This window comes from Hyperolius riggenbachi, chromosome 9 (genome assembly GCF_040937935.1).
Source record: "Hyperolius riggenbachi isolate aHypRig1 chromosome 9, aHypRig1.pri, whole genome shotgun sequence".
Lineage (NCBI taxonomy): Eukaryota > Metazoa > Chordata > Amphibia > Anura > Hyperoliidae > Hyperolius > Hyperolius riggenbachi.
In genome coordinates, this window is record NC_090654.1 from 288,785,468 (window position 1) to 288,801,642 (window position 16,175).

Consider the following 16,175-nt stretch of genomic DNA (forward strand, 5'->3'; position numbering starts at 1 on the left):
TCTGTAGTTATTTTCACATACAGTTAATTAACAGCCTGTCTTTAACTCTGGAGTTATTTTAAGGATTGGAGAGTTAACTTAAAGAGAAACTCCGACCAAGAATTGAACTTTATCCCAATCAGTAGCTGATACCCACTTTTACATGAGAAAAATAATGATTTTCACAAACAGACCATCAGGGGGCGCTGTATGACTGATTTTGTGCTGAAACCCCTCCCACAAGAGGCTCTGGTACCGTACGGTACTCTGGGCAAACTGTCACAATGTAACAATGTTCAGACAGGAAATAGCTGTCTGTTAAAGCCAGACCAGCTAGAAACAGCTCCATAATCTGCCCACAGTAACAATGTCACCATGTAATACATGTCAGAATGTGAATCTGGGAGAGGAAAGATTTTACAATGAGCAAACAGTGACTAAATCATTTATACATAATTATGGTAAAAATGAAGCACTTTTTTTATTACATTATTTTCACTGGAGTTCCTCTTTAAAGAGAATCTGTATTGTTAAAATCGCACAAAAGTAAACATACCAGTGCGTTAGGGGACATCTCCTATTACCCTCTGTCACAATTTTGCCGCTCCTCGCCGCATTAAAAGTGGTTAAAAACAGTTTTAAAAAGTTTGTTTATAAACAAACAAAATGGCCACCAAAACAGGAAGTAGGTTGATGTACAGTATGTCCACACATAGAAAATACATCCATACACAAGCAGCCTGTATACACCCTTCCTTTTGTATCTCAAGAGATCATTATACACAGGCAGTGTGCAGAGAGGGGCCTGGAGGGGGGAGATGCATCACAGAACCACAACACTGAAGAACTTGGCAGCCTTCCAGACACAGGCTGACAAGTCTGACAAGAGAGAGATAAGTTGATTTATTACAGAGATGGTGATAGTAGAACGTGCTGCAGTAAGCCAGAACACATTAGAATAGCTTTTGGAACTTGTAGGCTGATAAAAAACAGGATGCAATTTTTGTTACAGAGTCTCTTTAAAGACAGAAGAGTTAACTAAGTTTGCCTGAGGTAAAATGTTTCCTGAATAATACATGCCTTATCACCATGGTAACAACTCTAGAAGAGTTATTAAAGACAGGAGATAATCTTAGTGAATTGAGGCCATTGTAGGTAGTCACATGTTCCTCCCGCCGCCCTCTAGTGTAGGTAGTCCGCATGCATGAAAAAAGGGCGCCGTGAAAAAAGGGCCTGGAAATTAGGTATTTTTTACCAAAAACAGGCCACATTTTCTACAGTATATTTCTTCTCCACCAGGCTTGAGGAATCTTATTCAATCAGGCCTAATATCTTGTGCTGTTACATGTAAATCTGCTGCTGTTGTGTGATCTACAAAGCGCCCATTTCATGCTATATATTAAAAACCATTCTTTATCATTTTCCAGATCGGTACAAACTAAAAAAAACAAAACACAAGATGAAAAACAGAAAAACGCCAGCATAGTTAACATGCAAGTGAGGAAAATACTGCCTGATTGAACCGGGGAGAACAGTTACCACATAACGAGAGATGTCAGAGCGATGCGACTCATGCGAGTGAAATAAAACCATAAATATTTCATTTTCTCTGCGGGTGGGCTGGGGGCGGATAGATTTCCACACCTAATCCTGAATGCTAATTGCTTCCTTTTCTCATAAGGTAACTTTTCCGAGGTGCTTTCATGTGGAATTACGCTTTTGTTTTAAAAAAATTGCTCTCACCATGTCGGCTCTATACACCAGAAGGATCAAAACAAACATATATTATATTGCTATTCTGTGCATTTACAAACACTGCCACTGCAAAGGGATCTGTATCCGCTACTGGCGCTGCACTGACAATCTCTGCTGCCCACCTACATCATACACCTGTTCAGTGTCACAACGTCAAACATGGCATCCAATGTCACCTTGAACATGCGCAGCTTCTTATTGTCACTTAGCACTGCTGCAATGACTGCCTTTTGTGTAAAGACAACACAAATCCTTACTCCTCCCATGTCAATCTTTATCCCACCATATATACCGGTATTTTATTTATGTCATTGTATAGGCATTTTTGTAGGGAAAAATTGGATGCACAGCTCCCAACTGTGCCTCTTTCAGAGGGACAGTCCCTCTTTGGGAGCCCTGTCCCTCTGTCCCTACTTCCTCCTTAGTTGTCCCTCTTTCGGGACTTTGTCCCTCTTTCTATGTAAATATATATATTTCTCTACCAAATATTTTTTTTTTCTACTAAAAAATGTGTTTGACTGACTCTAAACTTTATTCCAGGGGTCTCAAACTCGCGGCCCGCGGGCCATTTGCGGCCCTCGATACAATATTTTGTGGCCCTCGCTGGCAAAAGCTTCCTTATAGTTCGCTTCAGTGCTCCCAAGCAATCCGCCGCATCCCCGCCGCTAAACGAGGGCTGCAGAGCCCCCAAATCGCCCGGGGGGCAATCCGCCGGCATTTTCTGGAAGGGGCAGAGCTTTCAGCTTCAGCTCTGCCCCTCGTGACGTCAATCGCCGCACGGATCGCCGCCTCTCCCCGCCCCTCTCTGTGAAGGAAGAGTGAGAGGGGCGGGCAGAGGCGGTGATGCGCCGCGATTGTGAAATTCCTTATGCGGCCCAGCCTCATCCTGACTTTGCCTCCTGCGGCCCCCCAAGTAAATTGAGTTTGAGACCCCTGCTTTATTCCCATCCTTTAAATTGATATATTACTAATTTTAAAATGTTAATATGATGGAAAATGAACCAGGGGGACCAGTGTGGTTTGATTTATTAAACAACATATTTTTCTTTTAAAATCTTTATGGTATACATGACCAGAGGTGAGATGGGGAGTGATCAGGGGCGTGGCTTAAGTGTCCCTCATTCTCATCTCAAAAAGTTGGGAGGTATGTGGATGTACTGTATATATTCGACTATAAGTCTAGAAATTTAGGGGTCGACTTGTATAGGGGTCGACTTGTACTCAAGTCGGACCTACATTTCTGACTCCTAACCTTTGTAGAGCGAGCCGTGGCAGCCAGGGCCGGATTTCTACTCTTTACCGCCCAAGGCCACTGTCACCAGCCGCCCCCTTTAGTATAGGTAGCAAGATGACCCCTCCCCCCTTCCCTCCAGTATAAGTAGCCAGATGTTCCCTCCCCCTTTCCCTCCAGTATAGGTAGCCAGATGACTCCCTTAATTCCTCCTTTTCCCACACACCCCTTTCAGTATAGGTAGCCAGCTCGCCTTCACATCACAACAGCCATCAGTGTCACTTGTTTCTTTGCTCGTCTCCAGGGCAGAAGTTTCCTCTTTCTTTCCATCTTCAATGCTGTCCAAGTCCATAGCCGCCGGCCACAATGCAAATGTGCACACAGAGCAAGGTGGCTGCTGCACGGGTGGCTAGCAGCAGATCTCCCTGCATTGCAGCATTTGAAAGCTTGCAAATGCTGCAACAGTTTAGCCTGCTGCTTTGGTGCCCTTGCTCCTGTGGTGCCCTAGGCCATGGCCTAGACGGCCTTTGCCTAAATCCGGCCCTGGTGGCAGCCAACATGATTTATAATCCCACTCCCACAGTCACTTTTTGCTTGGAAAAGCACTACATTGTACAGTATCCATTGCCTGTAAGACACTGAGCACACTGAGTAGTGTGTGTACTATTAATGACATTCCCATTTGCACCAATCTACCCAGCGGTAGAAGGTAAGTGACACTTTCTTGATAAACAGAGTTGCCAAGACAACAAGGAAAGGGTAGGGAGAAAGATATTGGGTTGCAGTGCTTACTAACGAGGGGAGTGGACTTAACTTGACTGCACTTAAAGGACTTCTGTCGCGAAAATCTTAAAATGTAAAATATATATAAACATACACTAATAAGTACGTTGCTTCCAGAGTAAAATGAGCCATAAATTACTTTTCTCCTATGTTGCTGTCACTTACAGTTAGGAGTAGAAATGTGACATTACCGACAGATTTTAGACTAGCCCATCTTCTCATAGGGGATTCTCAGGGTTTTCTGTATTTTTAAAAGCACTTAGTGAATGGCAGTTACTCTTTCCAACTGTCAAAAAAGTGTGCAGCGAGCAGGGAGGCCGGCCAGCATCTTTGTGCAAATCTGTTTCAGGGAATGTCTTTATAAAGAATAAAGGCCATGCTGAGAATCCCCTATGGAGAGATGGACAAAACCTGTTGGTAATGTCAGATTTCTACTACCTACTGTAAGGGACAGCAACACAGGAGAGAAGTAATGTATGGCTCATTTTACTCAGGAAGAAAAGTACTTCTTATTTGTATGTGTTTTAAATTTTAAGATTTTCGCAACAGTTCCTCTTTAAGGAACAGGAGGGGTTAATGGCTGTAATACGTTATGCAGTGCAGTCATTAACCCCTCCCGAGCCCCAAGTGCAGCCATTCACTTTGCCGGGTAGACTTATACTTGAGTTACTATAAAATTCCAGTTTAAGAATGTCAAAAACTGGAGTCGACTTATACACGAGGTCGACTCATACAGTATATACAGTAAATGCAGAAAATGCACCCCTCCTAATTTTCACATAACAAATCCCACAGTTATAAAACCACAAAAAGATATTTTTTGGCGCTGCCCAATTAAAATTATACCACATATGCCTTATTTAACTACTAGTTGGGGCGTGCAGTGTACCATTATACACAGCCTGCTCGTCTGTAGCGATTGGATGCGACTGCAAGGGCCACAGTTTGGGGGTCCCAGTGCAGTACAGATGTATCGCTAGGCAACAGCAGAGCAATGCACTTGAAGAGCATTAGGTTCACGAACTGTCACCATAGCGACTTGATGTATTAACATGTATTGTATTACAGGGGTTAAAAAGGGGCAAACGGGCTAGGTAGGGGTCAAAATTCTACTAAAAGGGAAAGAAAAAACAATATATTTTTATTGTGACCTGTTTTTTAATTGTAAAACCTTTTTTTTTTTAATTTTAAATTGTGTCATTGAAGTACTGGTACTGGTTGAACTCGATGGACGTATGTCTTTTTTCAACCAAAATAACTATGTAACTATGTCATTTTTACTATTATGATTTTCATCGTAATTACGATTTTGTAGGTAATCTCCTCCCACTAATTCCTTAGCAGTGGAAACTTATCAACCTAGTGGAGAGGTACGTGGCTATCTTGTCCAATACATAACATGATTGTCATCGAACGTCATGCCCTTTGTGCTTCAATCCAGAGCTGGGGATTAAAGAAAACCAGAGCTCACTAACATAACAAGGATTTATACATACCTGGGGCTTCCTCCAGTCCCATCCGCTTGGACCGTTCAGACGCCGCCGTCCTCTGATGTCTGCAGCTCCGGTACCGTGTCCCCGCACTTCCGTCAGTCGGAGCCAGTCTGACGTAAGAGAAGTGAACCCTCTACTTAACTCTCCAGTGGCTGCTAGAGAGATACGCAAAGAGCGCACTTCTCCTATGTAGACTGGCTCCGACTGACGGCATTGACGGGACCCGGTACAAAAGCTGCAGGAAGCGGAGGGCGGCAGCATGGGAGCGAACTGGGCGGATGGGGCTGGAGGAAGCCCCAGGTCTATATGCCTCATGACATGCCTCTGTGTCCCCACACCTCCGCTCTTTATTTGTCGCTATTTCGGAGGTAAACACGGAAAGGTATTCCCTGTTCAAGACGCCCGCCAGGGGCATTCCTGCAGGGTTTCCTGAGCTGCCATTGGGCATCTCTCCCTAGCCACACCTCCTGCCGCTCCCCCACCACACTGTCCTATACTGTAGGTCACAAAAGTGAAAAGAGGCCATTGCGGCCCACAGGAGCAGCGGCGTTTTTTACGGCTATCTGACCCGCTCAGCTCCATGGTAGCCTAGGTATCAGGTAGCCTACTTTTTTTTTTTGAGCCCACCTCGGGCTCTCTTTAACCACCCACCAGACAGACCAGTTGTGGCCGGTACAAATTCTGTTTTCCAGCCTATAGCCATTTTTCTCGATCAGGTCTTTTGAGTTAAAGTTGCATCCATGCAATCATTTTTACTTGAATATGAACGCTTAATCAGCGCCAAAGTCAAACAGTATTAATAAGCGGCAGCCAGAAATAAGTCCCAATATCAAGATAAACAAGTTAAAATCAAGATTTATAGTCGGTCCACTGTCTGTAAGTCTTCCCCTGAACTTGTTTTTACCCTATTTGGTATGACCTATATTAGAATAAAAGTTTGCACTTAGATCCTTTTTTTAATTTAATTCATTGCTCTTGCACCCCCCCCCCCCCCCCCCTCCCCGCACACACACATGAAATATCTTGCACGGGAGAACTGATATAGGGGTCCAGCAGTAACAAATTATCTTTGGAATCATTTTTACTTGACATCCTATTTGTTCAAAATCGCCCATAATGGTGATATTATTAAACCAGTTTTTCTTTGCACAATGGAGGTTTCCAGTGCATATATGAAATAAAGGCACCTAGAAAAAAGGGTACAGGGGATTGCTGTTAGCAGAATATCACTAAAATTAGTGATATTCTACTGCTGGACTCCATAGTAAAATATCAGTAAGGTTTACTGATATTTTACTATAGCTAAACCTAACCCTACTCTCACACACAACCCTCCCCTGGTGGTGCCTAACCCTAAGACCCCCCTGTTGGGACCTAACCTTAAGGCTCCCCTGGTGGTGCCTAATCCCAAGACCCCCCTCTGGATGTGCCTAACCCTAAGACTCCCCCCAGGTGATGCCTAACCCTAAGGCTTCCCCCTGGTGGTGCCTAAACCTAAGCCTCCCCTGGTGGTGCCTAACCCTAAGACCCCCCTGGTGGTGCCTAAACCTAAGACCCCCCTGGTGGTGCCTAACCCTAAGACCCCTGCTGGTGGTGCCTAAACCTAAGACCCCCCTGGTGGTGCCTAACCCTAAGACCCCTGCTGGTGGTGCCTAACCCTAAGACCCCCCTGGCGGTGCCTAACCCTAAGACCCCTGCTGGTGGTGCCTAACCCTAAGACCCCCCTGGCGGTGCCTAACCCTAAGACTCCCCTGGTGATGCCTAACCCTAAGACCCCTGGAGATGCCTAACCCTAAGACCCCCCTGGTGGTGCCTAACCCTTAGACCCTCCTGGTCGTGCCTAACCCTAAGACCCCCTCCACACCCGCTATGCAATTCTGCAATTTGCATTTCCACAAACACCTGGCATCCACAATTCTGGCTCCTCTGGGTGTGAAAATTTGCCTTGCTTGACGGTAATTGGGCACCTCCCGGCACCCAAATTTAATGTCTTAGCAGCAGTGTAAAAGCCCTGATCAGCAGCAAAAATGGTAAATCTTGGCGTCCGCAGGCACCTGATAGCGTGCACCGCCATGCACCCAAATTTCCATTTTCTGGCGCTAATTGTGGCTTTTATCATAAGTGCATATGCTGTCACCTGTTTTCCATAAGGGCTCCTGTGCACTCTTCACCTGATTTGGTCTCCAGTTTGTATACATCCATTCTGCGCCAGTCTGGTATACTGTACAGGTCATTGAACAGGTTTTATCCTCAATGTCTTGGCCAGGCCACCAGCATTTTCTGAATTTCTGTTAAAGGCTTTGCATATTGTTCTTACTGCGAATTGCTTCAATTTTGAGGGGTCATATTACCAACCTACCTGGGCACCGCGGTGGGCAGCAGTATGGCACCTGGTTATGCTAATTTATTTATGCACGCTTTCAAAAAACCTTTTGTGTACACACATCATTTGTACTTATCACATGTCTTGATACAGTATACCTAATGTTTATTGACTATATCTTCTTTATTGAGCAAGGTACAGAGGATGAATTATTGTCATTCAAAAGGGATCTGGACATTTCATTGGTGGCTATCAAATTAACCCTTGACTACAGCCCCTCCTCGGTCCATTTTCTGGATGTGATGGTGCGTCTCAGTGAGGTCAACTAACGTACCAGCTCCTTAAAAAAAAAACCCACTGGCCGAAACACATACTTGTTAGCTAACAGCTACCACCCCACACGCCTTAACAGAGGACTCCCCTACACCCAATTCCTGCGTATACACAGGACCTCATCATCTGATGAGACTTTTTTTAGGGAGGCGGGTATAATTTATGAGAACTTCAAGGAGAGGGTCTATGATATTTCAATCCTGAGCAGTGGCATAGCTAAGGAGCAGTAGAGGCCTAGGTGCAAGTTTTACAATGGGGCCCCCTAAGCATAACAATTGATATGGCACACCAAAACCTGGCAAGGACAACCACAGTGTCAGGTGCAAGAAGGGGGCGGAGAACTGCTTGTTAAAGGAGTGATGCAAACAACAACAGCAACAAAAAATCCACTTACCTGGGGCTTCCTCCAGCACGTTGCAGCCGTCCTGTGCCCTCGCCACAGCTCCGGTGGCTCCCGGTCTTCTCCGCTGGTGCAGCCGACCTCGCCAGGCTGGGTTCCGGGTTGGCTTCTTCTGCGCGAGTCACGTGGTCTCTCCGACCTCATCAGGACGGTACTGCGCAGTAGTAGCATTAGTTCTGCGCCTGCGCAGTACCATCCTGATGACGTCGGAGAGACCACATGACCCGCGCTGTGGAGCACAGAAGAAGCCAACCTGGAACCCGACCTGGCTGCACCAGCGGAGAAGACCGGGTGCCACCGGAGCTGCGGCGAGGGCACAGGACGGCTGCCACAAGCTGGAGGAAGCCCCAGGTAAGTGGATCTGTAACAATCGGTGTCAGCACACAGAGAGAATCTGATTATTGGTGATCTGCAGTATCACCAGGAATACAGATATATACCCGATCATTGATGATCTGCAGAATCACCAATAATACAAGTATAACTAACCTCTGGACACCTATATAGTGTGAGTGTTTGGGGCAACAGTAATGACTTTGAGTGTGACCACCCGAGGAGCAGGTGGTCCTTGGCAGTATGAGAAATACCTCCCTCTGGGAAGTGCGAAGACCTTCCAACAGCCTGAGACTTCCAAAAGGGGTGGAGCCCCAGGCTGAATAGCAGGAAGGCCCTGTGGCTAAGTGACACCTAGAAGGTGGGCGTCACACGCAGGACTGGAGACTAATCTCTCAATGGAGAGGGATAGCTCGCAAGGTCGGGCAGGCTAGGTCGACAACACACGGGCAGATAAGGTACAGAGACAGAAGGCTGATTCGGTAACCAGGGACAGGCAGGGTTAGGAACAGGTAATCAGATATGCGTAGGTACCGAATTAAAAAGCAGAAGGATAGTCAGGAAAGCAATAGGTCATAACAGATATCAAACAATGCCTAGTCTTGGGTGTGAGGTCCGTGGTCTCAACACCCTGGAACTAGTCTGAAGTATAACACAATGGTAACACAGTATCCCTAGTCTTGGGTGTGAGGTCCGTGGTCTCAACACCTTGGAACTAGTCTGAAGTATAACACAATGGTAACTCAGTGTCCCTAGTCTTGGGTGTGAGGTCCGTGGTCTCAACACCCTGGAACTAGTCTGAAGTATAAGACAATGGTAACACAGTATCCCTAGTCTTGGGTGTGAGGTCCGTGGTCTCAACACCCTGGAACTAGTCTGAAGTATAACACAATAGTAACACAGAAGTAATCTGGCTCAGTGTGAATTCCCAGGTCCTCCTGGTTCTAACACACTGTGGGATCTGACTATGGTCTGAGTGCTTTCACGTAAGTGTTCGCAATGGCAGACCACTTGAGACTGACCAGCAATAACTATATATAGAGCGGCGCTCCCCGGCGCCACCCATCGCTGATCAACCAATAGCCACTCGCTCTGAGATCAGCTGACCAACCTGGTCAGCTGATCCCTCCTCGTTTGTCATAAAGGTTCTGCCTCTCAGCGCGCGCGCGCGTATTCCTCAATCTGTGTGCACTAACAGGCCCAGCCGCATCAGACGCACGCTGCTGCGTGCAAACCGCCGAGCTGGATGAGGAACCAGCCGCCTCGCTGCCAGTCCGCGCGGCGGCTTTTCCGCAATCTATTACAGTACTCCCCCCCTGAGGAGTGGACTCCGGACACTTCCCACCAGGCTTCCCAGGATGTGAGTCATCGAATTCCTTCTTTAATTCCTCTGCGTGCATGCGACAATCTGGCACCCAAGTTCTCTCCTCTATGCCATACCCCTTCCAGTGAACCAGGTACTGCACGGAGTTCTGCACAAGCCGGGAGTCCAGAATCTTTTCTATCTCATACTCAGGTTGGTCATCAATCAACACGGGGGGGGGGGGGGGGGGGGGGGGGCGGAATCCACGTGCACTGCCGGTTTGAGCAAGAACACATGGAATGATCTTACACCTCGCATGCTGGTAGGGAGATCAATAGCATAAGTGACATTATTAATCTTTCTGGTCACTGGAAAAGGACCTATGAATCTGGGGCTCAGTTTGGGTGACAGTTGTTTCAGAGCCAAATGTCGTGTGGACACCCAGACTAAATCCCCTGGAGAGAATTCCCATTCTATGGATCGTCTTTTGTCAGCCTGTTTCTTCTGGTTCTGAAAAGCCTTCCCCAAATTTCTTTTAACCATTCCCCAAATTTGTTTCAAGGCCCCTTGCCGATCCTCCAGGGCCAGAAACGGAGTAGAGGCTACTGGCAATGGGGCAAACTTGGGTGACCTTCCCGACACCACCTGAAATGGGGAAAATCCTGAAGAGGAACTTTTCAGATTGTTCTGTGCAAATTCTGCAAACGGCAAAAACTTTACCCAGTCACTTTGTGCATCTGCAACACAACATCTAAGAAACTGTTCCAGGGACTGGTTGACTCTTTCGGTCTGGCCATTGGTCTGTGGGTGGTAGCCTGATGAAAATGAAAGATCCATGTCTAACTGATGGCAGAATGCCCTCCAAAACTTAGATACGAATTGGACTCCCCGATCTGATGAAGAGATCAGCCAATTCCTGGCCCGAGGGGAGTCCTTTCAGGGGGACAAAATGAGCCATCTTACTGAATCTATCGACTACCACCCAAATGACCGTCATGCCCTCAGACCTGGGGAGTTCTCCCACAAAATCCATGGACAAATGGGTCCAAGGTTCACTCAGAACTGGTAACGGCTGCAACGTTCCAACAGGTGCCTGACGGGAGGGTTTGCTCCTAGCACACACTGCACACTCTCTCACAAACTCCTTACAGTCTGTTGCCAATGACGGCCACCAAGCACATCTACCAAAGATTTCTGGTGTGCTTGGTCCTGAGTTCTGGTGGCCTCAGGATGCCCAGCATTCTTGTGGGAATGAAACAGCTGCAACAGTTGTAGGCGAAAAGGCAATGGCACAAACAGAACCCCCTCAGGCTTCCCCTCTGGAACATCCTGTTGGAATAGGCTCAGAGTGACAGTCCAATCTTTCCAGGTCTCAGTGGCTGCCAAGACCACCTTCTGAGGTAGAATGGTCTCAGGGGCTGAGGGCTGTGCTGTCTCGGGCTCAAAACACCTAGATAAGGCATCGGCCTTGATGTTCTTACTACCAGGGGTATACGTAATTACAAATCTGAATCTCGAAAAGAACAACGACCACCAGGCCTGTCGGGGGCTAAGTCTCTTAGCGCCCTCTATGTACCCTAAATTTTTGTGGTCCGTGTACACTGTGATGGTGTGTTCTGCCCCCTCTAGCCAATGTCGCCATTCCTCAAAGACCAACTTGATGGCTAGAAGTTCCCGGTTGCCGATATCGTAGTTTTTCTCTGCGGGTGAAAACCTACGGGAAAAATAGGCACATGGGTGGAGTTTTCCCTGCAAACCAGAACGCTGAGACAATACAGCCCCCACCCCTACCTTTGAGGCATCGACCTCCACGATAAAGGGAAAGGTGACATCTACATGTCTCAATATGGGTGCAGAACAGAACAGTTTCTTTAGAGTGGAAAAAGCAGCATGGGCTTCTGCGGACCAGTGGTGCGTATCCGCCCCTTTCTTGGTGAGACTGGTGAGAGGCGAGATCACCGTAGAGTACCCATTTATGAACCTTCTGTAGTAGTTGGCGAACACCAGAAATCTTTGGAGTGCCTTCAGTCCCACAGGCTGAGGCCACTCCAGGACAGCAGAAACCTTACCAGGGTCCATAGAGAGGCCAGAGGTCGAGATAATGTACCCCAAAAAGGCGACAGAGGTCACTTTGAAATGCATTTTTCCAGTTTGGCATACAGCAGATTCTGTCTCAATTTCCGCAGCACAAACTTACTTAACATGTTTCCTATGTTCTGAGAGGTTGGATGAAAAAATCAGTATATCGTCTAGATACACCAAGACGAACCTGCCCAACACCTCCCTGAACACCTCGTTAATCAGCTCCTGGAAGACGGCCGGGGCGTTACACAACCCGAAGGGCATCACCAGGTACTCGTAATGCCCGTCGGGTGTGTTAAAGGCCGTCTTCCATTCATCACCGTCCCTGATACGTACAAGGTTGTATGCACGCCTCAAATCCAGTTTCAAGAAAATTTTAGCATTGGTGACCTGAGTAAACAAATCGTCTATTAAGGGCAGAGGATAGCGATTTTTCACTGTAATCTTATTAAAGCCCCGATAATCGATGCAGGGACGGAGGCCTCCATCCTTCTTTTTCACGAAAAAGAATCCTGCCCCTGCTGGTGACCGAGGGGGACGAATAAAACCTTTAGCCAAATTTTCTCTGATGTACTCCTGCATAGCCAATTTCTATGGTCCAGACAAATTATAGAGATGACCTCTAGGGGGCATACAACCAGACCTGAGATCGATGGGACAATCAAAGGGACGGTGGGGAGGAAGTTTATCCGCTGATTTGGGACAAAACACGTCAGCAAATTCTGAATACTGGCTTGGCAAACCTTCCACCTGAATCTTGGTGTTACCCATGGTTACCTTCGCTAAACAATGATGACGGCAATGGGTAGACCAGCTCGTTAGCTGACCTGAAGCCCAATTGATCTGAGGGGAGTGAAGTTGTAACCATGGCATGCCAAGAATGATCGTGGAAGTTGTCATCCGCAAAACCAGAAATTGTAGACTCTCTCTATGTAACACCCCCACCGTGACCCTTAACTCTGGGGTCTGAGACAGAGGGTATTTACTCTGCAGAGGAGAGTCATCTACTGCAGTGACCAGAATCTGTTGATTCAAAGGGAAAATAGGAATCCCCAATTTTTTCGCAAATTCGTAATCCATAAAGTTCTCCTGGACTCTTTGGTACTATGAAAAGAAATTACTGCAGAAACAATTGTTCTGAATCTCTGAACTTATATCTGTAGGGCCTCAATGAGGAGGTTGAACTGAATTGTTTTGATAAGAGTCTGCTGATTCTGGGTCTATCAGTGTAAGGATGCTCACGGTCCCTTACAACTTTGTCTTAATTTGCTTGCAAATATTGTGTTTATGTAAATATTAGAAGTTCTGTAATCATGTACTTACTGTCTCTTTCTGTATTTTGTAGTATCACTGACTGGCACTCAGTGACTTAATGTGTACAGTATCTTTGCATGACATCCTAATTCTAGTTCTAATTCACTCTGCATCAAGCCTAGTTCATCCCCTGATACACCCTATGCCTATGCATGGAGGCCATCTTGTGACTGCTGTCCGGCTGGAGCGAGGGCCGTATGCATGGAGATGGAGTGAGTGCGCGCATGACGTCATTGCGTCACTGGGCCGGTCACAGTGTGATGCGCCCCAATGCTGTATTTAAGAGCTGGAATTGCAAACTACAGGACGCCACCACTCTCCGTACAGCTTCAGTTGCCTGCATTGCCAGTTCTCATTGAAAAAGGAGTGACATCCAAACGCTGGTAATAGTTGCGGACTGGTGTTCCTCCACTAGCTTTGATTGCTGTGCCTTACTTTGCTTCAGGCTTGCTTATTACATGCAGGGACTCTCATTCCCATATACTAATAATAATATTTTTATAGAGCTTTTCTCCCTGGGGACTCAAAGCACGGTGACCCTGCATTATGCAGTCTCAAAGGCTCGGGGAAAAAGGCGGGTTTTTAGCCTTTTGTTAATAATAATCTGAACATTTGTATAGTGCTTTTCTCCTGACGGCTTGCAGTGCTAGGAAGTCTTGCCCAAGGCCTTCTTACTGAATAGGTATTGACCCTAGTTAGAATTTGAACCCTGGTCCCCCATGTCAAAGGCGGTGCCCTTAAAGAGACACTGAAGCGAGAAAAAAAATGATGATATCATGATTTGTATGTGTAGTACAGCTAAGAAATAAAACATTAGGGTCAGAGACATAAGTCTAATATTGTTTCCAGTACAAGAAGAGTTAAGAAACTCCAGTTGCTATCTATGCAAAAGAGGCATTGAGCTCCATGACTTTCAAAGTCGCAGACAGCTCTGTCTTCTGAAGCTTGTTATCTCAACAGTCAATCACTGTATCTTTTTCTCTGCAGAGGGCAATGCAGTAGTTCCCTGGCTTGCTCTGTAAAATCATTTAGAATGCTGAGTAGTGTGTAAACTGCAAATATTAGAGAATGATGCAATGAGAGTATTTTCTTTGCTACTAATTTTCTAGAAATTATCCGTACTACACAACCAATTCGTTATATCATAATTTTTTTTTCACTTCAGTGTCTCTTTAAAGAAAACCTGAACTGAAAATTAAAAGTCAAAATAGGCATACACAAGTCATACTTACCTTCCACGTAGTCTACTCCTCAGTGTCTTTCTCCTCTCCCGCGTCCTATTTGTTCACTGTGATCAAGGGAATTTTCCGTCCTCCATTTTGAAAATGGCCATTACCCATAACAGCTTTCTGGTCAGCACACAGTTAAACTGTAACATCGCCCACTTGAGCCATAGGGAAACATGGACATTACCTGGTACATCTGTTTTCCTCTCAGCTATAACTGACAGCAACTGATATTTTACTGACAGCAACTGATATATTTCAGATCTGACAAAATATTGTCAGAACTGGAAGGGATTATTGTCAGAAGAAAATGGTGAGCTTCTGAGAGGAACTGATGGCAAGGTAACTATGCAATGTTCATTTGAAGTTACCTCATGTGTTTATTTTAAATATTTTTACTCAGTACAGGTTCTTTTTAACCAGTACACTATCCAGCCAGTAAAACTGTCCAGAGAAGGAGCCTCGCTTACTGATTGTGGTAGTGAGTTCCATAGAGTAAGGGCTGCATAGGAAAAGGCCCGAGCATCAAATGTTTTTAAGTGTATCCTGGGAATAACCAAATGTGTCTTATTTGCAGAGCGGAGGGTGCGAGGAGGGGCTATATAGTTCCATCTGCTATGTATTTGGGTCCCATGTGGTTTAGGACCTTGAATGTCAGCAAGCAGATCTTCCAATGGATTCTCCATTTTACTGGCAACCAGTGAAGAGTTTGCAGTACTGGGGTGATGTGTGAGCTGCGGGGGGCATTGGCTAGGAGTCTGGCTGCAGCATTCTGCACTAGCTGTAAGGGGAGCAGAACCTTATCTGTAGTTCCGATGAACAGGTCATTGCAGTAGTCCAGGCGGGTGGATACAAATGCATGAGCTAGCGCAGGTAGTTTGCTATATTTCTCAGATGTTAGATGGAGGATTTGACAACAGCTGATACCTTAATTTTTGTTAAACTATACTTAGCGCTAGTCTGCACTTGTTATCCCAATACATTGTACCCACAGTGGATTGAGTGTATAGATACAATTTTATCGTAGCAGCAGCAGGGTTGCAAACACCTTAACCCCCCCCCCACCCCCCTCCATACAGCGCCGCCTCTACTATATATTTAGACAGCTGATACCTGCTGTCTAAGTTTGTAAGGAGAACAGAGGCGCCAAAAGAATAAAAGCATATATCTAAAAGTTTTAAAATTCCTCAGGAGGCGGTGGTGGACTCACCTCCTCAAAATAGACATGAAAATGTCGATTTTTGTACAAACAAATGTATTTATATACTCCACAATACATACAATGCAACGCGTTTTACACTTGTATCCCCGCTTCTTCAGACAATAACGGAAAGCAGTACACACAGAGCAGTCTTAAAGGGATACTGTAGGGGGTCGGGGGAAAATGAGTTGAAGTTACTCGGGGCTTTTAATGGTCCCCTGCAGACATCCTGTGCCCGCGCAGCCACTCACCGATGCTCCGGCCCCGCCTCCGGTTCACTTCTGTAATTTCTGACATTGAAGTCTGAAAACCACTGTGCCTGCATTGCCGTGTCCTCGCTTCCCCTGATGTCACCAGGAGCGCACGGCGCAGAGACAGACCATACTAGGCCTGCGCAGTACGCTCCTAATGCCATCAGC